The 25254-nt window shown below is 37.6% G+C and overlaps 1 protein-coding gene across 2 annotated transcripts in view; it reads right to left on the minus strand.

Annotated features, from left to right (window-relative positions):
• The window catches only part of pde4ba (phosphodiesterase 4B, cAMP-specific a), a 149314-nt gene that overhangs the window by 66229 nt on the left and 57831 nt on the right, over positions 1 to 25254 (minus strand). The gene's annotated exons all lie outside the window — the stretch shown is intronic.

Genomic DNA, 25254 nt, shown 5'->3' on the forward strand with positions numbered 1-25254 from the left:
AATGTGTTGTACTCTGTACAACTTCCACGTTGTAACACTACCAAATGGAAAAGTTCAAAGGGGTTGAAAACTTATGCAAGCCACTATAATGTGACATTTAGTCAAAATAATCAGTAACAACTTAAAGGTGCTAAGTATTAAATCTCACAGCATAGACCCTGAACAAATTATTTGACAATCTGTGCTTTAAGACAGGAAACATTTTCTAGGTCGAGGCTCTGTTTCACACAACTTTACCGGCTGTGTGACAGACGCTGTTCTGGATCTGCTCACGCACAATGATACAAAAAGGAAGTCTTTTTTTGTCTCAACGCCATACACAGGCTCTTTTCTATTAGGGCAGAACCATAGCTCTGTCCTCGCCGCACCATTTCTTTGGGTTAGCTTCATGTTTAATTCATTGTGCGCTGCAAGCCAACGTGATTGGATTTTCGTAATCATATGAGCCTTTACAGGGCATCAAACTGACTCAGTGATGACGCAGGCATAGTCGTGCTCAAGCAACACGTGATCTCTTAGGAAGCTGACGTCCAATCTTCAACCGACATACGCTAATACACACAGAGCAAAGGTAACCACAAAACTATAAGTTTTAAACATCCCCTTAGATTAAAATAATTAATATCAGTATTAAATCATTTTTTAAACATTTGCAGCTTAGAGGCAGCATTTGATTCTTTCATGAAACCTTCAGCTTTTGTCTTTAGCTAGATTTAATTCTAGGCAAGCGCAGCTCTGTGCATAATAGTGTGCATCTACACACTTTTCAATGCAAAGTGAGTATGTTTGCATGCATCTTTAAACATGCATATGCAAAACAGCTGGCATTCAAAAATGACGCTGCAAGGAATGAGTTGCCTTAAAAATGGCATTATGTAAAAGTTGTTTTCAGTCAATCACTCTCAAAATATTAACTGTATATTTTTTAGTTAAATAATGTCAGAACAGTTGCCAGTATTGTTTTAGCAAGCATTGCAACATAACCATTACTGTATATAAATAGTCATAGTTACTGACATCTGCTGTCATTTTCAACACAAATGTACTGTAAAATATACACATAACTCAAAAATATGACAAAAAACTTGAACCTAGAACTTGAATCTTCACACTAGACACTGCTATTATCTACCTGTAGCTTAAAAGGTAGCAGTGAGGTAGCCTCTTTATCAGTTAACTAGCTAGCTTGTTATTGTATCGTGAAAGGCATTGGCTAATTCAGTGAAATTTGGAAGTTCACTTATGAAATACAAATCCATCAAATCTAGCTAATTAGTTTCTATAGGTAAAAACAATGGAAACATAGTTTAGAGGTCTCTGCTCATCCACTTCTTAATGAAATAAAAATGATAAGGTTCTAATTGCTAATCACACCAGGGTGCATTGCATTTTCTAGTAATTTACTCTAAACACTAACAATGAACAACATGCATCATAGGACTAACTTTCTTTACTATAAAATTAAGAAAAAACTTGAGAGTCTGAGTCTAAATTAAGTGCCTTACATAAGTACTAAACCCCCTTGAACTTTTCTGCATACCTAATCAAACAGCATCAAAAAGACTAAAGAGGAGTCGGTACTCTCTTTTTAAGTCCTGTTAGACTTCATGGTACAAAATGCTAAAATATTTATTTGCTCTCTAACAAACTCCAGAGCCTTCGAGGAACAGGCGGATTTCTATAGACATCACATGACACTTTAATTGCACCTAGGTCGACTCCAGTCAGCTAATTATATGACTTCTGATGCTGCAGTAACTGTTGCACCAGAACTAATTTAGGAGATTCACAGGAACTTGGTTGAAGGGTTACACAATGGCAATTTACTTTTTTTTATTTCTGTATAATTCTGAAATGTATATAAACAATTTTACAAACTATTCATCCATACCCTCTAAGCACACACACACACACACACATAAATATTATGGTTAGTCTTTAGATAGATTTCTGGCATATAAACCCATTAAAGTCTATTTCACTTGTACCACTACAAATTCTGTTCTTAAACAAAGCAATGAAAAATGACCTTTAAAAGCTGCTACTGGCTTTTGGTTGAATGTAATTACTATCAAACACAAACACATTCACTGTTACACTCAAACCTCATAATTAACCTCATTGACATGTTAATTATTGTAGCATGGCTTATCTTACCGTCACGCATGAGCTGGACAGACTTCTGTAATGCTGAATGCTCACAGTGGCTCAGAGGGGTTTCATCCCATTACAGTCTTTTACAAAACAGTCCATTTTAGCTTTAGAACATATTCTTTCCATTGTAGCACCTGTTTATAGAGATGTTTACATGGCATATATGGTAACTTATGCACTTACAGTTATGAATAAACTTGTGTAGTTTTATCATTTATTAATTCCAGGTTTCAAAGTTTATAAATGAATTTTCTAACTAAACAAATACTTTCCTCCATCCTGTGCGCCAGCAGAAGCACCTGCTGTCACCTCATTTCCATCGCTCGTGCACTGAATCATCGTTTTGGAAGCCGCTTGCATATGATTACATGCATGCAAATGCAGTCATACACACAAATACGCACATGCACACATTCACAACCAACCTGTCATGCCTCTCCTAGTAATCTAATCCTTTTAACGCCCTGCCTGTTTCCATAGCAACCAAGTTTGCACCCCTGGATTGTTGGTGTTAGGTGGAGAATAAAATTCTCTGGAGCCTTATTGTGCTTAATGTATGACATGGACGTTAGTGTGTGTGTTTGTGTGAAACATCTTGAGAAAGACCTCATTTTTACATCCTTGACTTTAACACATGCTATGATAACAACAAAGCATACGTATTAGATAATTGTACAAGAGGGATCTATATTTACATCTGTGTGTACCACAATGCTGGCACAAGGGCAGCTGTGTGTGTGTGTGTGTGTGTGTGTGTAATAGCAGACAGACAAAGACAGATGGGGTTCCTGTGTTTCAGTAGCAGTAATTGGCTATTAGTCAAAAGGGGCAGCCTGACATTGTCATACACACACACACACACACACACACTAGCACAGAAATTATGGCCTAATGAGTACAGGAGTACAGATAATGTGCATAAAAGTTCACAAGGAAGCAATAGAGGCATTTTAACCAACAAAAAAATAACATCTTGCAGTCCAAACAGTGAAGATGTTAGCTGAGCATGTTTATTCACAAGGCTGTGCAATAAAGAGCCTATTGCAATGCAATGAGTGTATGACGCAAGCAAAATAACAAAGAACTCCTTAGCTGGCATAACTGTAGGGTATCAGATGACTGATAAACATCTCTCTTTTTCTCTCTCTCTTTTTCTGATTCTTCTCTCAGATGGCTCTTCTCTTTCCTGCTGTAGATTGGAGATATTTTATTTTTCAGCAAGATCATGTATCAAAATTAAAAATTCTGTATGGCTAAGTTTACCTACTGGACAGATTCAGTATCTTTAACATTATCAAGTTTAGAAAGTTCATTATTTATATGTGTGTGTGTGAGTGTATATGTGTGTGGTACAAATACGCACTTAGAAGCCCTAAGAGAAGCATTACCTGCATGTTTGTAGTGCATTTAGAGGCTCCATATTCATACTAAAAGTCTACAGCCTATGCTAGTAATATAAAATGCATTACAATGCATGTGAGGAAAATGTTAAAAATATGGAATTTATACCGAGCCATTCCTTTTTGTATGCTTCCATAAACTTTGAAGTCTTTACTGAGTTGAATAACTTAATAGGGCTTCATACTGTGAATAGGTGAAGAATAATCTCAACATATAAAAAAAAAAGAAAAGAAAACTTCAGTACCCATGTTTTAATTTAGAATAAAAATCTGATTCCTTTATGATAAATAATGAATCTTGGAATATTCAAAAGAAACTGTTAGCCATTCCAATAACAGCAGTCCATTCAGAAAAGCCAACATGACTGAAGCAACACAATGCAAACTGACACACATGACACTGCACACGGCCCTCTAATGACATCACTGGTGACGTGAGTCTTTTATCTGGGGGGGCGTTTGTGTGAGGGTTCAGTTTACCTGCAGCATTGTCACTGAGAGCCTACGTTTACCTCCTTTCGCGTAGATCTCACCTCCTGGAGCTTGGCTTTCTCAAACATCAAAACAAATCTGCATGGAAACTAAGCACACAATGCTGAAAACACAGACAATTTGATGATCTGTCACTGGGGATGCCTGCAATATTATCGCAGTGCCGAAACTGTGCAGTGACTGCGTCTGAATAAAAGAATTTAGCAAAGATATTTTCTCATCTAGATCTCAAAAGAGCTGGGGTTCCAAAGTCCCAAAAGTGTGAAGTGTTCACATTGAAACGACTGCCAAGGGGAAAGTACAATTAGACACTTTCTATTCTGTTACATTAAAAGCTTTAGTATTATTAATGTAAGATGAATAGTCAAAGCAGTCTTTTCAGGCACTGTCCTTGAACAAAAGTAAAAAAAAAATGTTTTAAATCAGAGGTTTTGTCCTGGAGAGTCACTTTGCAGAAGAGAACTCTGTGATGATTTTCCCTGCTCAAAAACCTTCACTGAACCTGATATAACCTGTGCAGTGGCTTCTCTGACAGGCCCCCAGTAAGCTATTAAATGTTAATGCCACTCAGATCAAGCCCATCGTAGCCTTAAAATATCTCATCTTAAACCGTTCACCTTGGTGTACATACAGCACCTGACCAGCATTCACAGATACATCCTAAAAAACAGTTTGCTAACCTGTTATAATTATATATAACTAAATATAAATATAATTTTGTCATTATATATAATTATATCATCCAGTAAAAAGTCAAGCTACTATACAGGATTTCTTCTAAGCATTAGCACAGAGCTGCCAGAGAGCCCTAACCTTGCCAGAACTCACTGGTAGTTAATCACTGGTAAGACGTTTAACAATTGCGTGTGTGCATAGTGAGGTTGGATTTGATTGTTTCTCAGTAACCATGACATCTTTAAACTGTTAATGGAAACTGTTACTGCAAAGCACCTGGAAGGTATCATCAACAAGTCCTGATGTCTTATTGGTTTAGACATTGTTTACCGTGACATGTTTAGGATCACAATAAACATTTGAACATTTTATACAGAGGACTTGGCACCAGGGGAGTGAACGAAGAAGAAATTCAACTTCAAAAACAACCAATCTTTAAGTAAATAGAGACAGAAAAGCAACTTGCAAAATAATAATATAAAACATTCTGTATTTTATTACTCAGCTATAGAAATCCATCATTCAATATTTTGATTTTACAGTGAGATACTCATGCTAATGTTTTCTACATTAGGCATCATTTTACTCGGGATTTGAGTGGACCAAGTGCCCTTCACGAGAGGCTGAAAAGCTTTACACGTATGAGCATTTTGTATGAACATGAAACATTTTAAAACCCTCCCCTAACTTAAAATAGGAAACAGTCCACTTTGATGGCGCAGAGAGCCTGTCATCTTGAAATCGAGGCTGGGTGTTTAGAGACATTCACATGTCAGCACCATTATATCTTCAAACTGAGAGAAAAAAAGAATCTCACTTGAATTTACAGCTGACCCATTTGGAGCTGATGCAATCACACCAGCTGCTGGGATGCTGAAAAGTCAATTGGGCCCTGGAGCTTCTTATGTGATAAAAAGAGCTGGTAATTTCTGGAAGGCACCAGAAGTGTCCATTAATTGAAAGCTCATCACTTCATTCCAGAGGGAGGGAAGGGGAAATAGATAGCATTGCCATAAGTAATAGGGCTTTAGCAATAGCCACTTTGAGCTCTTTGTGGTTTTATGGCTTGGCTGGCAGAAGTGCTAGATCCCAGTTCAATCACCTTAGCATTTCTAATATAGGAGCTTAAGCTTGAGTTAAAATCCACAAGGAGAAACCTGATAACTGTGTACACAGCAGAAATTGGTGCTTGTCTTCTTAATTGAGTGTCATCAGAGCTTGATACAGAAAAGATAAAATAACGATAACTGAATCGCAATTTGGGGTTTTATATTTTCATTACTGTATGTATTTTATGGGGTGGTGTCAGCTCAAGTGGTTAAGGCTATGGGTTGTTCTTGAGGTTCAAGCCCCAACACTGCCAAGCTGCCACTGTTGGGCCCTTAAGCAAGGCCCTTAACCCTTTCTGCTCCAGTGTCACTGTATCACAGCTCCCCCTGCGCTCTGCATCGATATTAAAGGCTTCTTCTTACTCAAATCACTTTTCTCAAGTCTAACTCCAGTTCAAAGTCAGTAGTTTTCAAACCCAAGGCAACTCCCAAGTCTAAATTTCTCAAGTCCAAGTTCAGGTCAGGAGTTCTCAAATCCAAATCCAATCTAATTTGTGTCAGGAGCTCTCAAGTCTTAAATCAGGAGTCCTTTAGTTAAGTCTTTTAGCACAAGTAGAGTCACAAGTCAGGAGTTCTAAAGTCCAAGTCAAGTGTTAATTTAGGGATTCTCGTGTCCAAATCAGATTTCAGATCAGCAGTTCTCAAGTCCAGGATAAGACATATCATTGTCACATCCAGATCAACTGGTTCCAAAGCCAATAATTCTCTGACAGTCCAAATCAAGGTCTGTCAGACTGAAAATCAGCAATTCTCATTCCTATGTTCAAATCTCACCCTCACATACAAGACAAATCCGAAGTTTAATTCCAAGTCTACTCTCATGTCATAAACATGTGAGTACAGGCGAAGGCTTACAGCTGATTATTTAAGTCCAGATTGCATGTTTGCATGCTGTTACTCTGGCTTGCCTGCTACATCATTGGTACAGTGCCACCTGTTTGGTCTCTAAAGAGTATCATTGTGATTATCTTCACTTCGAAGTGTGAAATATTATTATTTTTCATAGATTTACCCTAATCAATTTTGTTAAATTTTCAATTCACTTCATACATAGGTGGTCAACAGACCTGTTTGTTCCATGTGTTGTTTTTCTCACTACCAAATGCTCCCTCTTTCCCTCTCACTCTGTCTCTCTGATCAGGAACACTGAGAACGTGATGGGACAGATGGCAGCAATTGGCAAAGCTGAGGCCATGTGTGGCGTGGGCATAACCGCTTTCCTCAGAGGCCCCGGGACACTAGGGGCAAGGTGGTTTGGAACGGCATGCCCCACATATCAGCATGGGGCAAAACATGACTGCAACCTGCACTAGCCTCTTTCATGAACTGAGACAAAGTACTGCAGTACCATCTGCTATGAGGCAGGTGTTTTAAAGCCCTCACTGACATCTTGTTACACCCATAAACGGTCATGGCCTTAACAGATTATGCAAGAGTTTATCAAATTTCTAGTTCAAGTGCAGTTTTGGGCTGTGAATCAAAATAAACCCAGTCACCAATAGTTACAGTCTGTTTCAATCCTGAAGATGCCTCTGCTATCTGTGGGTGGGAAAACAAGAGGGCAAAACTAGCTGTGCTCTCTGGCTGAGAGAGAGGTCATTACTCTCCCCTGTCAATCAGAGTGACACTAGTCAATTTTGATCATCTATGAGCTTATGTATACAGAAGAGAGCAGATACCTCTTAGTGTTTATTCAGTTGTCTATTTTTGTAGCAATAGCAGGCATTTTTCAAAGATGTGCTGGCTGGCTGGGTGACTAAACTGGGAGAAAATAAGGTAAATTCTTCCTCATTCTCCAATACATTACTCATTACTCATCTATATGAGCTGAGAATGGAGCCATTCAGTCTTAACCCAGCTAGACAGGCGTAATGTGAGAGCAAAGCTGAGTGTAAAAAAGGTAGGTGTCCAAAGAGCATTGTTACATCTGGATCCTAGATTGAAATGTGGAGTAAAAAAACAACAAGATGGGAAATCAGACAGCAGCCAGACAAGATCACCAGCTGCATAGTTATAAAGTCTGCAGAATGGTCTTAATATTGAGTGAATATAATCCTTAGAATTTCTTTATTTTAAGGATTTTCTGCAATGTGACATTTTATTTTATATGAACCCCACCCCTGTAATAGTCACACCACTGCCCTGACGCACTGGTCCAGCCTGTCGCCATGGTAATGGGTTACGTGTGTGTGTGTGTGTGTGTGTGTGAGGAGAATAAATCTCAGAGTGTCAGTGCCATATCTCTAACCGATGCATCCCTGGGGACAAAGGGACTATCGACAGGCATTAGACACTGTGCAACCCTATAGATGAAACTGGTATTAGTCAGAATGTTTAAAACTAATGAAAACAAACAAACCAAATGACAGACCATTTCTCATGACAGATTAAATGAACCTGTAATTATTGTACATGTTTCTGACCAATAAGGCTTATTGTCAATTTATATTGAGTCTGATGGTGAATAATGGTTAGTATGAGAATAGACATTTTTAATGTTAGTAGCTTTGACTTTCTCGCAACACAACTAATATTGCTGAGTTGTGTGCCTTTTTTAATTGTATGATAGGGATGCATGATAGGGATCTTTTTTTCAACCACTAAAAAGGCTGTTGTTCACCCTGTAACATCTCCTTATGTTAGTAAGGGTTAAAGGTAACTGTATTCTGCATATGGTGAGATAAGACAGTGGTGGAAAAGTGCAGACACGTTTCTCCTTCATGGTTGGGTGCCCACTCTCACTGATGCAGCAGTCTGGAGGCTTGTATAATTGAATCTGGCAGGCCAATTAAAACAGAACCAAAGTGATGATTTATTATCTCTAACACACAGTCTGGGGCCACGCAGCTTCCACAGGTCTCAGTGGTATTGCGTATTTATCCCCTTCTCACACATTTTTCCTGTCAGGTGGAAAGAAGCTTTAAAGCTGTTATGAATAATTTGAACATTTTTAAGGTCTGAGATAAATTCAATCTCTCTTACAGAACATATGAGTGGCAGAAATTTTCCTCTTAACGCTGCCGTCAAAACTGCATTTAAAAATGTATTTTAAAATTGTGGACATTTTGACAGCGGGTATTAGATTACAAATGGAAATAATTTCATTCACTTGCTATAGCATATGCCAAAATCCCACTTAGCTATGATGGTTTTAGAAAGACAGACTGGTTTTTAAAGAAGTTCCTTACATGAAGATAGCTAAGGCACAAATTATTTTATTGGTTGTTTATATAAATGTAGCTACAACAATATAACCAACAAGTTTTCCCAGACCTCCACACAAACTATATGAACAAAATCATGAATAGAACACTCATATGTACCTGGTGAACATCAGATTCTGGATTTAGTTCCCCTTTTGCTGTTAGAATAACCTGCACTCTTCTACGAAGGTGTTGGCATCGGGGATTTTGGGATGCATTCAGTCATAAGAGCATTAGTGAGGTCAGACACTGATGTTGTGCGAGGAGGCCTGGGGTGCAGCCGGGATTCCAAGTTCATCCCAAAGGTGTTTAGTGTGGTTGAGGCCAGGGCTCTTTGCAGAACACTCAAGTTTTTGGCAAATCCTGTTTTCATGGAGTACACTTTGAGGTACAGGGACATTGTCATGCTGAAACATGTTTGCACCTCATAGTTCCAGTGAACAAAATTTGTAAAGCTACAGCATACAGAGTCATTCTATACAATTGTGTGTTTCCAACATTGTGGCAAAAATTTCGGGAAGAACTAAATATATATGTGATGGTCAGATGGCCACATACTTTTGGTCATATATTTTATATGGAGAACATTAGAAGCAGAATGAATACTAAATTGTCTCTTTCTCTGAAGCACATTTCCATTCCTCTCCTCCCAAGTGTTAGCAGTGCACTTTCTACATTATCCTTGCATGCACAGTTAGTTCTCTTATCCCATAAGAGCTGAATCATTGTTATATATGATTGCTCACTAACATGGGGAGATTGTATAACACAGCACCCTCTGCTAGCGGCTATTTCACAATTGCATTCATTTATACTATGGCTCGATAAGTCACACCAGGGCATGAACATGTGCACCCCCCCCATACACAAACTGGCTGTTTTTTATCAATATGCATGCACACAAACACACAAGCATTCTTGCCCACTCATACATACACATCCACACACACACACACACAACGTGAGATGTGAAAGATTTTAGCTGTGGTTCAACAAGTAATTAAATAGGCCTTGATGAGGTGCTAATGTCAGTATGAGGCCAAAACCACATCATCAACAGTAAGGACTAATGTACACACACAACCCCATGACAAAAACTAGCTTCATTAAATCAGCCATACCAGGTGTCTTGGAGACAAGCCCAGTACCATTCTGCATGCGAACATGTGCGTGTAGGCATATGTGTGTGTTTGTGTGTGTCTATTATACACCATCACATGCAGCTCATACAACGATATTGCACTCTATAATCTTTAGTTCAAAAGCCTAAAACCTTTAGTTTTTATACGTCAAAGAGTCAAACTGCACAAAAATTCTCTCGGAAGAGACATAGAAGGATAAAACGCCAGAAAGATGATTGCTATACAAAGATCTCCCGAGAGAGCCGAAGAAGCTAAAGAAGATTGAAGGCATTTCATTGAAAGTCAAAAAGCAAGCGGGAGGATCATCTGGGAGAAAATCATCCAAACTAATGAGCTCAGAATATGTCTGCATGCTCCCACACCCGCTGTGGTTTATTCCACAGTATGAAGCTGATGAACCATGAAATACAAACACAGACATATACATTCTCTCTCTCCAGGGCAGCATGGTAATTGATAAAACTATATTTTGTCCAACAGTGAAGTTATAATTACTTATTACAATTATTCCTGCAATATAGGAACAAAATAATTTTACTGCAGTTTGCATTACAAGCCTATGGTGTATACTGTATGGTGTATACTAAACAGACAGAATCATACGAATGAGGAATTTATTTATTTATTTATTGATTTATTTTGAACAAATGCATCAATATTACAGTTTGATAAATTTCATTCACTGAGGAAACTAAGAATATCATCAAATATAATCAAATATATAATGATCAATTTGATTGTGATTTTTTTCAACAATCAAGTACAATTCAAATGTATTTAACAATGGACAGCTTAAATTCAGAATATATAATTCTATTAGTTCTAAATGTAAATGCATCCCTAATGAGCATGCCAGAGGTGACAGTGGCAAAGAAAAACTCCCTGAAGTTATATGAGGAAGAAACCTTGAGAGGAACCAGACTCAAAAGGGACCCTTATCCTCAACTCTGACACACCAGAGCTTCCATTTCCCTTCTATAACTGTGTACAATATGGTGCAATTGCATAACCAGGAAATTCATTCTAGTTTTAATAATAAGTCTGTTTAATGTGAAGTTATAACTGTTTACTGGTGGATACTACTTCAAGTCTGAAATGAGTACATTTGTCTAGGTTTTAGTAATCTTCTGTTTGGATTGTTGCCATACTAGACAAATCTGACTATAGTCAAGATGTTTTAACTTGTTAAGATATTATTTGCAGTGTCTCAGCTGTGTTCTTTGTACCTGAGAATATTCTCTGCAAGCTTCTGTTGATGTGACACCTTTAAAAGGTGTGTTTGTGAGTCTTACGTCAGTCAAAACAACACCTGTTTATGGCATGAAATATTTTCAATATATTCAGTACTACTGTATAGGTATCAGGTTGATACTAGACATATCCACTGACTCTTTATCCACAGGATAAATAGCTTTTGTCTGTTTTCTATTCACAGACTTCAGGATCTTTTAAATTTGCAATCTGATAGGCTGCTGAAAATGATTTGTGGTTGGACATCTGCCATATCAGTCAAACTGCCTCTTTCTGTTAGTGCTGATCCTGCATGTTTGGCCAACCTCCCTCTATGTAACCTTTTCATTTTCCCCATCCAGTCAACGCAAATGTGCTTGGACATTTTGTAGAAGAGGCTCATGCACCAATCGGAATGTACAAGGCTTTTACACAACATTCAAAACCTTCTCATTGTAGCAAAGCCTGGAAGAAATACAACCTGGAACTCCTCTCTGTTAATCCACAAGGAATATAGTCTCACAGACCTCGAACTAATGACAGCACACATACTGACAGAAAGCTTCCTCATTTGCTCATCCTTCAACAATAAACAGTTTGCTTCTTTTTCTTTCATTAGCAGAGAAAGCATTACGGTTCAGACAGTTTGTTTTCATCGTGATGTTAACCTTTGTGAAGGACGCCCTGATTGTCCAGAGTGCATCTGATGCTGAACAATCCACCCACGCAGTATCTGATGTTCAGGCAAGCATGTACCCACATCCATCTGAGATCCCCTTCTCCTTCTTAATGCTTGTGCAGTATGTCCTTCTGCAGGCAGCTGTCGCTGAGGCGTTTGTGACATCTGAGCTGAGGATTTCTTCCAGGCAGCAAATAATGACACGTACGAATCAGTATATAAGGAATACCTCTAATGAGAAAGCAGATGAATGTGGAGCTGAGTGTGGGTGATAAGGAGAGACTCAGTGCCAAATAAGGTGTATACTAAAGAGATTAATTTGTAAATAAGGATTTATAAATAAAACATGACACTAATATAAACTGTTAAAGCAGGTGGCTGCATGAATCTCTCTTACAAATCTTTTAGAATTCCATAAAGAATTTCTAAATACTACACTTTACTGTTACTTCAAGTAACTGACCTCCATGTTAAATATATTACTTTCCATTCCGTAATGATTGCTCATTCTGAACCATAACCTTATTTCTCCTTATTTCTATTACTCCTTTTTTTTTAAAACTTAGTTCTTAAATTCAGTTTATTTATAAGCACAGCCTAGGAGGAGCAGGCCTGGTGTTCATTTCACTGAAAGTTATTTCAAATTATTTCAGTCTGATAAGTACAGTGTGATGTAGGGATGTAACTGGATATGAATGATCCAGGACTGGGATCTCACTGGATGCAATTAAAGAGCAGCAGGCTCTTACTTTCCTGCAGGGTCGAGCGAGTGGTCAGATATGAAACCCGCTGAGCAAACAAAGCCCCGGAACCGCGTGATGCATTTATAGCAACTCTAATAAGAGTGGTCAGGGTTGTAATGGTTTAAATTATGGTACTAGTTTGTTTATATTTGGAAAAATGCATAAGAATTCTCGAACAAAATTGCTGCATGAGCAGGATTATAAAAAAAAAAAAAAAATAAAAAAAACCTGATCGTTGAGACCAATGAACTTGATTGATGTAGGTGAGGTGGAGGAACTGTCAGAGTCAGAATTCACAGACCAGGCTGACAATGCTGGCATTTTTGCCTCACTTGATTTTCCGAGTGTTTTCTAGAGTTTCTCATGCAAGCTGTAGGGATCATATTCAATTAAAAACAAAGAAAAAGAAGGAAAAAAGAATAACACTGACATTTTAGGCCACACCCACTTCAGGTTTCAACACAAATACAGATATGAATGTATGGATTAGTGGCATTATGTTATACCGCTATAAAATGTTGGAATATTAGCTAGGAAAAGGTTTCTTTTTACAATGTCAGCTACTGTTGTTCCAATTTCAAAATCTTTTCAGAAAACTACTTGGCAAAATTGCAAGCACAGGATTCTTCTTTTAATCCACTACAAGTAAAAAGACGAATGTAATTTAGTGCTTTGACTGAATGCATGTTCTGATGATATCACATGACACATTGTGGCCCAAATCTGTGGAATGTCTGTGATAATTTGGTAAAATTGCAAGCTCCCCCAAATATAGTTTGCTTATTTGCGGAGTTTTCTTGATTTTGGGTTCGCACATCCTACCTGATTACTAGGTTGGCAGTGACTAATGCACTGGGGTTAAATTGATATTCCCTCATACATCCTCTAAGCTTGCAAGCTTAAATTCAAAGACTACACTATGTTAATCTCTGGAGCCCAAATCATAAAACACAAACTGAAACAAAATGAATTATAATATATATTTGCATCATTAAAGCATGTGTGAATGATGCTTTCTCTATTCCCTTTTTCTTTTTTTATCTCAGGAAGCTTTGATGATGAAGGGACCATGAGTCTTTTTGTATCTCTATCAGGAACATTTACATTAGCGCTCTTTTGTTAGGGAAATTCCAGTGTACACACACAGAACTATGACCTTCAGGTCCTAGGCTTTTTTTTTTGGTAAGGAACTACATTTTCTTTGTGTATGTAGGTGTGAGTCTGTTTTCATTGCATTACCAAGCTTTAAAACACAGCCAAAAGTAACTGGGGCATTTCTACATTCAGTATGTTTTACAGAGGTGCTGATGGGATCATCCACTCTATATGTATGCACATGCTTTAATCTTTCATACACACATCTGCCTGCACAGTGGCATACCCATTTAGCACTTAATTAGCATTTAACAGTCATTTATAATCAGCATTTTCATACCACAGCAAAAGCCAGGGGCAGATTCTTATATCTGAGGTAAGATCCTATTAATGAGCTGCAAAATCCAGGAGAAGAGCGACTTTCAAGACAAAGTTGTGGCCTACAATAACCTTGTTATCACTATCGCATTTACCACAGTATCTACGGACCAGCCTTTTCACCACCCCCACGCACTTAGAAGCTATCTAAAATAATCATGGTCACATGATCTCTGACCTCGCTCCAGTTCATCTGTATTACAGGCTGCATCTGCATCACTGTAAATAACACACGGATCACACAGGATACCTTCCACTTTCCTGTCCCAGCTAATGGCAAGCTAAGTGGCAGATGTGTGAGCAATCAAGCACCACCACAGAAATCACTTTAAATCAAGCAGCTGACTTTCTCGCTAAGCTTGCTTGAAATAAAGCAAAAGCATCTCATCAGCGCCTGACTATCCCATGTACTGCCACATAGCTAGAAACGCAATCATCTCCTAAATTCTGGTTTGTTATTATGTCTTTCACTGATGGTTTCCAACTGTTTGTAATTAGCTCTCATTAGTAATGAACATTTATCTCCCTTTAACATCCTGGCAAAGTTTGGCTCTTTTAAACTTGTTGGTACTCTCTATATTTTTATATGTTGATGTCAACTGCCCTTGTATTTTATACCAAAAATAATTGACTATTTTTCTACCCTTCACTATCTTCTGCTTCTTGCAAAAGACTGAACAAGTCTGATGTGGTATACTCCAACCCTAGAGCAATATGTCAGTCTCAGATGATAAGCTGCTGGCTAAGCATTAAAGAAAAAGCATCAACAATTAAGCTGACCCAGAGCTACCCATTTTGAATGGAACACAGCCAAACCAGAAACTCAAGCAACCTGGGTGAAGCAGATCATTTGGCAGAAAAGAGACAGAAACAATTCCTCAAGAGGCCCTGTATATATTCATATACCTGCTTTATATCCACCGCTAAGTCTGGAGAATTATAGTGTGGACTGAAGAATTGCCTCTAGACTTATTCCATAGTATACTGGGTATTTTTCACTACATGTTGGTGGGAACTTGCAAGACTAAATTGGGAGAAACTGGTTAGCACTTAGTTGCTTAGTGCACCTCCAGGGTTGGGGATTCGTTTCCCATCTACACCCTGTGTATGCATGTCTGCATGTTCTCCCTCTGCTTCAGGGGTTTCCTGTGGGTATTTTGGGTTTCCTCCCCAGTCCAAACACAAGTGGTTCAGAAAATGGATGGAAATCTTCACCCTATATTCATATGGCATTAGAATGTAGAAATCTATATTCACAAAATAAGTTTAGTTGTTTTGGCTTATATCATCACATTGGGAATGCATGAAAAATAAAGTATATACAAAAAAATGATCTCTAGATAAAGCAAACATTTGGATTTGCAGAAGAAGAAACCTGTAACAAACATTATTATATTAAGGCTGGAGTTTTTCAGAGATAATACATGCAAATATCACCACACAGTTTACAGAAAAGATGGAGGCCATGTTTTAGAGACGACAAACACTAGGTTTAATTGAGATTTATGAACCACCGCCATGTTTAACCCTGTTTCTGTAATCTTGTTGCTTTCAGGTCATAAAGATTCCATGCTGTAAAATTAACAAACAGTATTGTTCCACTCTCAGTACAAATTCTACACTGATCAATTTTGGCCTAAACAGAACATTCTGACATTCTCTCTACATGTTGTTCAGCTTTCAGTACCTGAAGCCTCACAGAGTAACTTCGGGCTGTTTGATTTAGTGGAAACGCTGAAATCCAGCTATATGTGAGTGTGAGTCATCTGTCTTCTTTTCTATTATCGATTTCTCTGGAGACACATTTAGAGCACACTTTGTTTTTTAGTGTGTCAAAGTACAAAAATAAAGATGAAATAATACACAGAAATAAAGCTTTAAAGTCAAGACAGATGTTAACTGCATCTAAGCTAGTTCTATATCTGCTGCTTATATATTTTATTTTAATTCAATTCAGTTTATTGTGTAGCACTTTTAAAAATAGATATAAAGCAGCTTTATTGAAATATATATAAATCAGCAAATACAATTTGAATTTATAAATGCATTCCTAATGAACAAGGCAGAGGGGATGGTGGTAAGAGAACAACACCCAGAGAAGATATGAAGAAGAAACCTTAAGAGGAACCTCAAAAGGGAACATATCCTCAACTAGGTGACACCGGAGATTATCTGTGTAATGTACTGTCAAAAAAGCGCAAATTATGTAACCAGGAAATTCATTCTGGTTTCAACATAAAGTCTGTTTTGTCAGAGTTATCAACTGTGCACTGATGGAAACTTGAGTGCAAAACATTTAGCAAATTATTGGGACTATCCAAAAGTTAATGTTACACTTGTTAATGTACAAAATAACTCTAAAAAATATTTATTCTGCTTCAATATAAATTAATAACATTGTTTATGCAACCTGCCCTGTTAAGTAGTTTTAAAAAAATGGCATTATGTATGTCATGAATGAAGAAAAACAGAATAATGTTATAATTTCTGTTGTTTTAGTCTACATATATAATACAGTTTATTTTATATTCCAGTCAGGGAAAGCAGCTGCAGAAAAGATTTCTGAGAAAACCCCAGTAGGTCTTAACATTCCTACACATACAGTGGTGACAGTGTGCTCCTGTCAGGCAAATCAGAGTCAAGTATGAGATGCGCAGTCATGAGAAATACGTGTGAGGTGTGTCATCATCTTTCAGCTTTAATAAGAAGCGCTGAGCCGGCTGACTCAAAAACATCTGGCCCACATGACTCTATACAGAACCGTTGGAAAATGTCATTTTAACTCTCAGCCTAATGACTCTTAGGATGGTGAGGACTGAGAAATGCTTAGTGTGCGAGACTGGAGGAGGGAACTAGTGGCGCTTCTCCAGGCTTAATAGGCATTTCAGAGCGATGAGTGGCACTTAAACGAGTGGGCGGCCTCTATGAGAACCACAATGAGATCCTCTTGGTTTTGATGAGGCTAAAAAAGCAGCACAGGAGTGGGCCACTATAGCTGTGAAATCAGTGAACATCAAAGAATGAATCTCATGGCATGGACGCTGCAGAAAATGAGTTATCATGAGATGCCAACTGCCTTAAAATCATCTGCTGTTCTGTGAGTCAGTGAGTCAGCGTCCACCTGTTAACAGTCCTCGCATGTGCAAGATGGTATGTGTCAACGCACACAACATGTTCATGTCTGAAAAACATTCTGAAGAGCTTTGATGCCTCATACAAATTAAAGCAACATAACAAACCAAAAGAAAGTCATGGAGCCTGCATCTCTTATGCCTTGAGATTTGCAGGGCTTTGCAGATGTGGATAACAAACAGAACAACAACAAAGAAACAGAGACTGGCTTGAACGCATGACAGCTGGAGAGCTGAATGATGAGACACACTGCTTTGATGGATGGGGAAATTAAAAGTCATTCTTTCATTCATTCATATTCACTAAGCAGTCAGGATTGTAGTCAACCTGGAGCCTAAACCAGGAACACTGTGAACACTGTGTGAGGCAGAAATAAACCTGGATGGGACTCCAGTCCATTACAGGGCACCATGCACACACACTTTCACATACTCTTCACACCTACGGGTAATTAAGCACAGCCTAGCAGCATGTATTTGAGAAGTGGGAGGAAACATAAGCTGTTTTAAAAAAAAAAAAAAAAACATACATTTTTTTATTGTACAATCATAATTGAAATAGTGGGTAATTTTATCTGTAAATGTGTAAGTTTCTGCTGCTACTGTAATGCTGCGCTTTAATAAACATAAATTTAAAACATTAAGTCATTTAAGTTTAAGTGAAATATTACAAGATAATCAATAAAAAAGCTTTTATTTGCAAGTCTTATTGCAAGCCTTTTAATAGGCCTGATAATTAATAATACAAATATAAATCAGGGTGATGTGCTTTCAGGTAGTATATAAAATCTGTAGTGGTTCTGATTTTTTTTTTTTTTTTGAGCCAGAATTTTGCTTCATTTATGTAACTGTATTTTAATATTCATCTGTACCAGCCACCCAAAAATATTACAAAAATAATATACAATACGAAGCATATGTAAACTGTATGGCTGCTTACAGAAAACTGACCCAAGCCAAGCATTCCAGGTCAAGGGTCCTCACAGGAAGCCGTGCCACCAAGCTTGGGCTAAAAATAGAACAGACCACCCTCACCACCAATCTGTCAACAAAAAAACACGCAAAAAATCACGCAGCTTTTGAACAAATGCCGAAGGCATTGTTTACAAAAAATTGGAAAATTCGTAAACTTGCTTCGGATGGCTTTGCTTGGCTTTCCAATGCCCCAAACAAGATTTGAACGGCTCCTGGATGTACACGCAACTCAGCCAGCGTTTGGTTCAATTCGACTGTATGCCAAAAATGCATTGAATGCCAATGCAAAGTGCTTGCAAAATTTAAATTCTTAAAGTGAAAATGCATAAGGGAAGGCATGCCGAGGTTCCACTGTATATGTTAAAAGAGAGAGAGAGAGAGAGAGAGAGAGAGAGAGAGAGAGATGGCAGTGAATAGATCCCATACATTGCTTGCCTTACAGCATACAAATACAACAGTTCAAGTCCAAGTCAGTACTGGACATGCTCCAACAAGACAAAAGAATTTCACGTTTTACAAATAGCTTCTGGATTATTCATGATACAAACATCCCTCTGGCAATCCACTCTCATCCCACAATGCAGTGTGTAGGCAACTTTCAGCAGATCTATTTTAATGGCATGACAGGTTGTTCACCTACAAAGGTCTTCTACATGTTTTACAGTAAAGCATAAGCCAACTTGTTTCAGCGGCTAAGCCAATGACACATCTGTTTTTTTAGTTTTTTTTTTATTTATTTTTCCACTAGATCTTTTCAGAGTAAGCTTGCCAGTGTAGAGCCTCAAGCTTAATAGGTTCATGAAATCTGAATATAGCCATGTCTGTTAATACACTGTTATTATGGAAGAACATTATGATCATTGTTTCTTTAGAAATAGCTGGAATTTTCAGCATTGCTTTATGCAACATACAGTAACTTGAAGCAGACTGAATATTGAGTTGGCTATGCCAGCTTAGTACTTATACCTTACACCATAAGGGAGACTGTAACAATGTTTGATTAACCACCTGAGAGAAATAATGAGCATAAACCAGCTGTCACTTCCAAGCAACACTTCAGAATGATAATGCTATATAATACGACACAACAATTCAAATGACATGACTCCAGATCCAACTGGGTCATGCAGATAGTAGACCAAAGTCAGAATCCTACCTTACCAGAAGAGAATAAATTCAAAGAGCCACTTAAAGCACACTTCATGCTTTATTTTACAGTATGATACTAAGTTAGTATTTAATGAGTTGCTATATAATATTTGGAAGCAATTTCTGCTACACACTGTAGAGTACTTACTACTTTTTATGTTGAATATTCAAGCACATAGTTACGTCTGTAAAAACTACTGAGAATGTACAGAAGTATTTACAGCTATACAGCTATACATATAGTGAAAAGGTGCTCAGAATTCTGTGTCGTTCTAATAATAATTCTTCTGTGTTACTTTATTAGTTAGAAGTGTTAAGTATATGGTAACTAATGTGTAAAAAAATATCAGGTATATGACAGAATTCAAGCACAAATTCATATCCAGACATGAAAATATCGATGATGATAGTTTACTTTCCAGCATATATCGAATAACTGTGTAATATGTAAAGCTTTATTACATGTTTATTACATAACTTTAACACTACTGTATAGCAGTTTGCTACTTAACTACTATTATGTTATGATTTTAAGAGGAAGTACTCAAGTGTCGCTCATATTTTTGCATTTGTTGGTATATAGTTACCTATTCTGCTTGAAAAGTATACAAAGTAAGTTTTACATTACAACTTATTATACTTAAAAAAAAAACCAAGTAGATCGCTGTGATTAATTATATCCTGAACTCAGGATATAATTAATTACCTTTTAAATACGTAGAAGATATAAAAACAAAGTGCCTGTATAGTTTTGGTGTATTTTTCCCCTCAGTTGCTTCCTATGAGGTGTAGCTGGTAGATTATTTAACAACCATGAAATGCTAGAAACAAAAACGAAAGTGTTCAAAAACCACATATACTGCTTCAGAATCAAGATCAAGATTTTATTTATCTGTCACATACACAGCTTCATACAATATATACAGTAATTAGCAGTTTAATGAAAACCTGGCATACTTCTTAGACTGTATTAAAAACTAAGGAAAAAACTTCTGTATAACTGAAGTAATAGCTAAGCAGTATATATAGAAATGTGTGGTAAGTAGGAAAGTACAAAATATGCAGGTCTGTTCCATGTAGTAACAATACAAAGTGCAGAGTATGGAGTGTCACTGAAGAGTGACATGAAAGTCAACACTTTTTTAGCAACATTTTTCATTACGTTTCTGTTAACTCCCTTTTTGTGTTTGTTAACACCAACAAAATCTTCAACTTCTGCCCTAGCAGCATTAGTAACATTAACATTAAACTTATATTATTTTTATTTTTTAATAATGTAACACAGAAACCCATTAACATAAAAAACGTAGTCTACACTGACCAGTATAAACCTCAGTTAACATGTTTACGTTACTTAGCTGAAAAAAAATGTAAGATGTAAAATGTTAGCCTCTATGTATCACCATCAGACATTTCTTCCTCTTTAACAATCATTTCAGCTTTTAACTCATTAGCATATCCAGCAGTACCGTGCTTCTGTCAATTCTATTGCATTCGTCTCAGTCCCCTAATCACAGTTGTCAGCTTGGTGACGGCTCGTCAGAGAACAAACCTAACGCCAGAGCAAATCGCTTTTAGGCCTGCAGATGAAGCTCAGAAGCAGGATTTATATACAGGAGAGCCTGGCTCTAGCAGATGCTAGAGAAACTGGGCAGCCAGGTGTGACATTGACTTCATCATCTCTCTGACATTCAGATCTGTGTAGAAACCGGAAACTGGAAAATGTGGAAGTGATGCTGCGTGATCACAGTTTGATAATTACAACAGTGTGGGACTGCTTTATACGGCAGCGTGTAAATACGTGAGCGTGTAATTAACGTCTGCCTGTCGAGCCACTCATTTGTGTGTAACGAGTTTTTGTAGCATCCGTTCTGAAATAAGAAAGAAGAGGTCTGTTGGGAAATCAGTAAATGTGAGATTTAGCTTTTTCCCTTTCAAAATGCACCTTTTTCCCTTTCACATCATGCCAGAGGTATATATTTTTAGTCTAAACTTGGCTTCTATTGTCAATAAGGTGTAAGTGTCTTCACTGAGTTAATTACACAACAGCTGCTGGGGCCGCCACTTTTAAAGGTCATTTTTCATTGCTTTGTTTAAGAACAGAATTTGTAGTGGTACAAGTGAAATAGACTTTAATGGGTTTATATGCCAGAAATCTATCTAAAGACTAACCATAATATTTGTGTGTGTGTGTGTGTGTGTGTGTGTCTGTGTATGGTCCATAACTACATCTGAGAGATACAAACCCTACCGTAAGACCACCTGTGTGCCAGATATATCACTGTAGACGAATGAGCCTTCCATTCACAGCTACACTTCACAGCTAGCCTCATAGTGTCTCAGTGCAAAGAACAAAAAGCTTTAAGGTCATTGAGCTACTTCTACTCTTTTAAAATCTGCATGCTAAAAAAAGACACAACGAGATTTAGCAAGAAAGACTGTGTGTGTTCATAAAAGGGCAATGCAGTTGTAGGTCAGTGCTACATGAACACTAGTGTACATTAATCAAACCCGGCAGCATTGCTCTCCTGCAGACATACTACACACACTACACATTTTACTTATACTTTGCCTCATTTCAGATTTTTCAGATTTCATTGCTAATACAAGATCTCACATGCCAGTAAAGGATGCTCTGATTTATAGCACCTGAAGTGTGTTAGCAGTTTTTTGCCATGTCACAGATGATGAGTCTCCTTCAGTGAGAACAGCCTCATGACATAAAGTGGCATCTCTTTCACCAGGTGTCAGGAAACCTATCAGCCTCAGTCATACTGAGTCTTCAAATTAGATTATGTGCTTTTCAGCTGTCAAGCCAAGTCATGCTGGAACAAAATCTCTTAAAATGAGCAGTTGGTAAGAGTAGTGAATGCAAGAGCTTTCAATATAAAAATGTACTGCCTGTACACACTAACTGTGTGATTTAGGTTCATTAGATTGGACAGAGTAAAGTGATTTCAACATTATCTAGCAAAAGCTTGGGGAGAAAAACTCCACCCTAGCTCTTTAGTAATCTTTTTTGTTTTCACCCTGACAGAAATGGAAAATCAATGCAAAACATTCTGTCACTTTGATAATGTGAATTTAACACTGATTTACTGGCAACTGGGTAAAAATTTACAGTAAACTCTTAAATATATTTATGTAATGTAAGGTACAGTATTACATAGTAAACCTTTAAACATCACGGCTAGCAACAAGCTCAGCTAGCTTGTGTTGATTCAAATGCTAGTTGAGCTACATGTGGTGGCTAATGTGATGTACCAAAAATCTCCATTCATAAGGAACATTTGCACATAGTCTTTAAGAAGTAAACAATATGCTGAAGGTAAGAAGAAGAAAGTACTGAAATCATTCTCATGGTAGTATCAGGAAGCTGTCGCAAGCCTGAAATATACTTTAACAGGAAACAATGCGTGTCTGGGTTTAGAAATGAATGATGATCATGTAGACAATGCTTTGTGAATAAAGCTCCTCTAAGTGTGGAGACATTCGGGACACTCTGGACAGCAGTAGGTTGTGCGTTCAAATCCCAGCACTTATAAACGGCCATGGTTGAGTCCTTGAGCAAAAACATTCACCTTCAACTCAGCTGCAGAAAGTATTTAATGTTGAATATGATGGTACTTTACTGTAAATCTATTTTATAGTCTGTAGTTTGCTGTACCCTTTTACCCTGCTGCCAGTAAATTACTGCAAAATTCATATTAAATTATTTGTTGTGGAAATGAAATAAACAGCCGTTATAGACTGGCATCCTGTCTGGGGTCTCTCCTGAGATTCCCTGAAACTCAGTGGTACACCAATCAGGCATGACATTGAGCAGTGACAGGTGAAGTGAATAACACTGATTATCTCCTCTTCATGCCACTTGTTAGAGGGTGGGATATATTAGGCAGCATTTTGTCAACAAAGTTGATGTGTTAGAAGCAGGAAAAATGGACAAGCGTGAGGATTTGAGCGAGTGTGACAAGGGCCAAATTGTGATGGCTAGATGACTGGATCAGAGCATCTCCAAAACTGCAGCTCTTGTGGGGTGTTCCCGGTCTGCATTGGTCAGTATCTATCAAAAGTGGTCCAAGGAAGAGACAGTGGTAAACCGGCAACAGGGTCATGGGTGGCCAAGGCTTATTGATGCACGTAGGAAGTGAAGGCTGGCCCGTGTGATCCGATCCAACAGACGAGCTACTGTTGCTCAAATTGCTGAAGAAGTTAATGCTGGTTCTGATAGAAAGGTGTCAGAATACACAGTGCATGACAGGCTGTTTTGGCAGCAAAAAGGGGAGAAACATAATATAGTTGGTCAAAATGTTAGGCCTGATCGATGTATAAGCAGTGTAGGGAATGTATGCATGTATGTATGTATGTATGGATGGATGGATGGATGGATGGATGGATTGATAGACAACTTAAATAAGCAGCTGTTTTAATACTTTTCTGGGTTTGCATTTGGACAGTGATCCATCAGTTGATGACCTGATTTACATATTTTGAGTTTTGTGATGGGAATATTTGCTTGTGAACACTGAGTTTCTCTCAAGAGTAGTAACTTTTTTCAGGTCGCAGAGCTGCTATCTAAGAGGTGACATCTTTAACACAAACAGAGATGCAATCTAATGAATTCAGAAATGTAGTAAGAAAAGAAAGAATTAAGTAAATAAAAAATTGACATTGCTTTTAATTTAAAATTTGGATTAGGTAGTTATTAAGTGTTGACTTATGATTAACTGTAAAAAAAATACTAACAATAAATGACAACTGATTTAATGCCATTTTTATGCTACAAGCATATACAGGCATGCAATTCTTCATACTGTAAATTAAACGTTAACATACCCTGAATGTTACACTTCAGAGGCCACAGAAGGTAAACAGGAGTAGTCTGAATAACTTTTAATAGAGTGAACTTTATTTTAAGACTCCTTTGCATGTTTGTGTTTATTAATTCTGCATATTGCCTCCCAACATAGTGAGAGTACAGCTCCAGATATTATGTCCTGAGGGATGGGTGAATACAAAAAAGATCTCATTAGTGAAAGGAGGAAAAAGATTACAATGAGGAGCATGGGTAGCTTTTTGGATGTTTTTCTTTCCCTTTTTATAAGGAAAAAAGCAGGAATGTTATCGTTCTATACTGTACTCAGTCATGTTTATGTGGGACACATCTGAGCTATATAGGACACGACAGTCGGAGCCATGAGATCACACACTGAGCAATAAGCAAGAATGTTATCTGCAAGCCTGCATGTGGTGACTTATTACCTAAGCATCCAAGTCGTGCATAAAGTCAAATGCCCTTTGAACGTTCCTTTCTCGACAGGACTCAAGAAAAAACTGGCATGCTTATATATATCACATCCACCATGTTATCACCAATCAGTACAAATGACACCTACAATTTTAGCTTTTTGTTTCTATATACTGTGTATGGGGAAAACAGACTGCTGCATGAAGGCCAGGCAGGGAAAGGTGGGAATAATTACAGTGCCGTCCAGAAAATGAATAAAATACATGGATAAAAAAAAGGATATATTGATATGTTTTTGCACAAACAAAAAAAAACATTCTACAAAAACCTCCTACTTTACATTCCTAGATTTTTGGCTTGTCAATTCAAGACCACAAGTTTTCAATAGACTTAAAATCCAAAGACTAAACATCATATTACATACATTTGCTGCTAATTTGTGTCGTGTTAA

The sequence above is a fragment of the Hemibagrus wyckioides genome, linkage group LG11 (genome assembly GCF_019097595.1).
Source record: "Hemibagrus wyckioides isolate EC202008001 linkage group LG11, SWU_Hwy_1.0, whole genome shotgun sequence".
NCBI lineage: Eukaryota > Metazoa > Chordata > Actinopteri > Siluriformes > Bagridae > Hemibagrus > Hemibagrus wyckioides.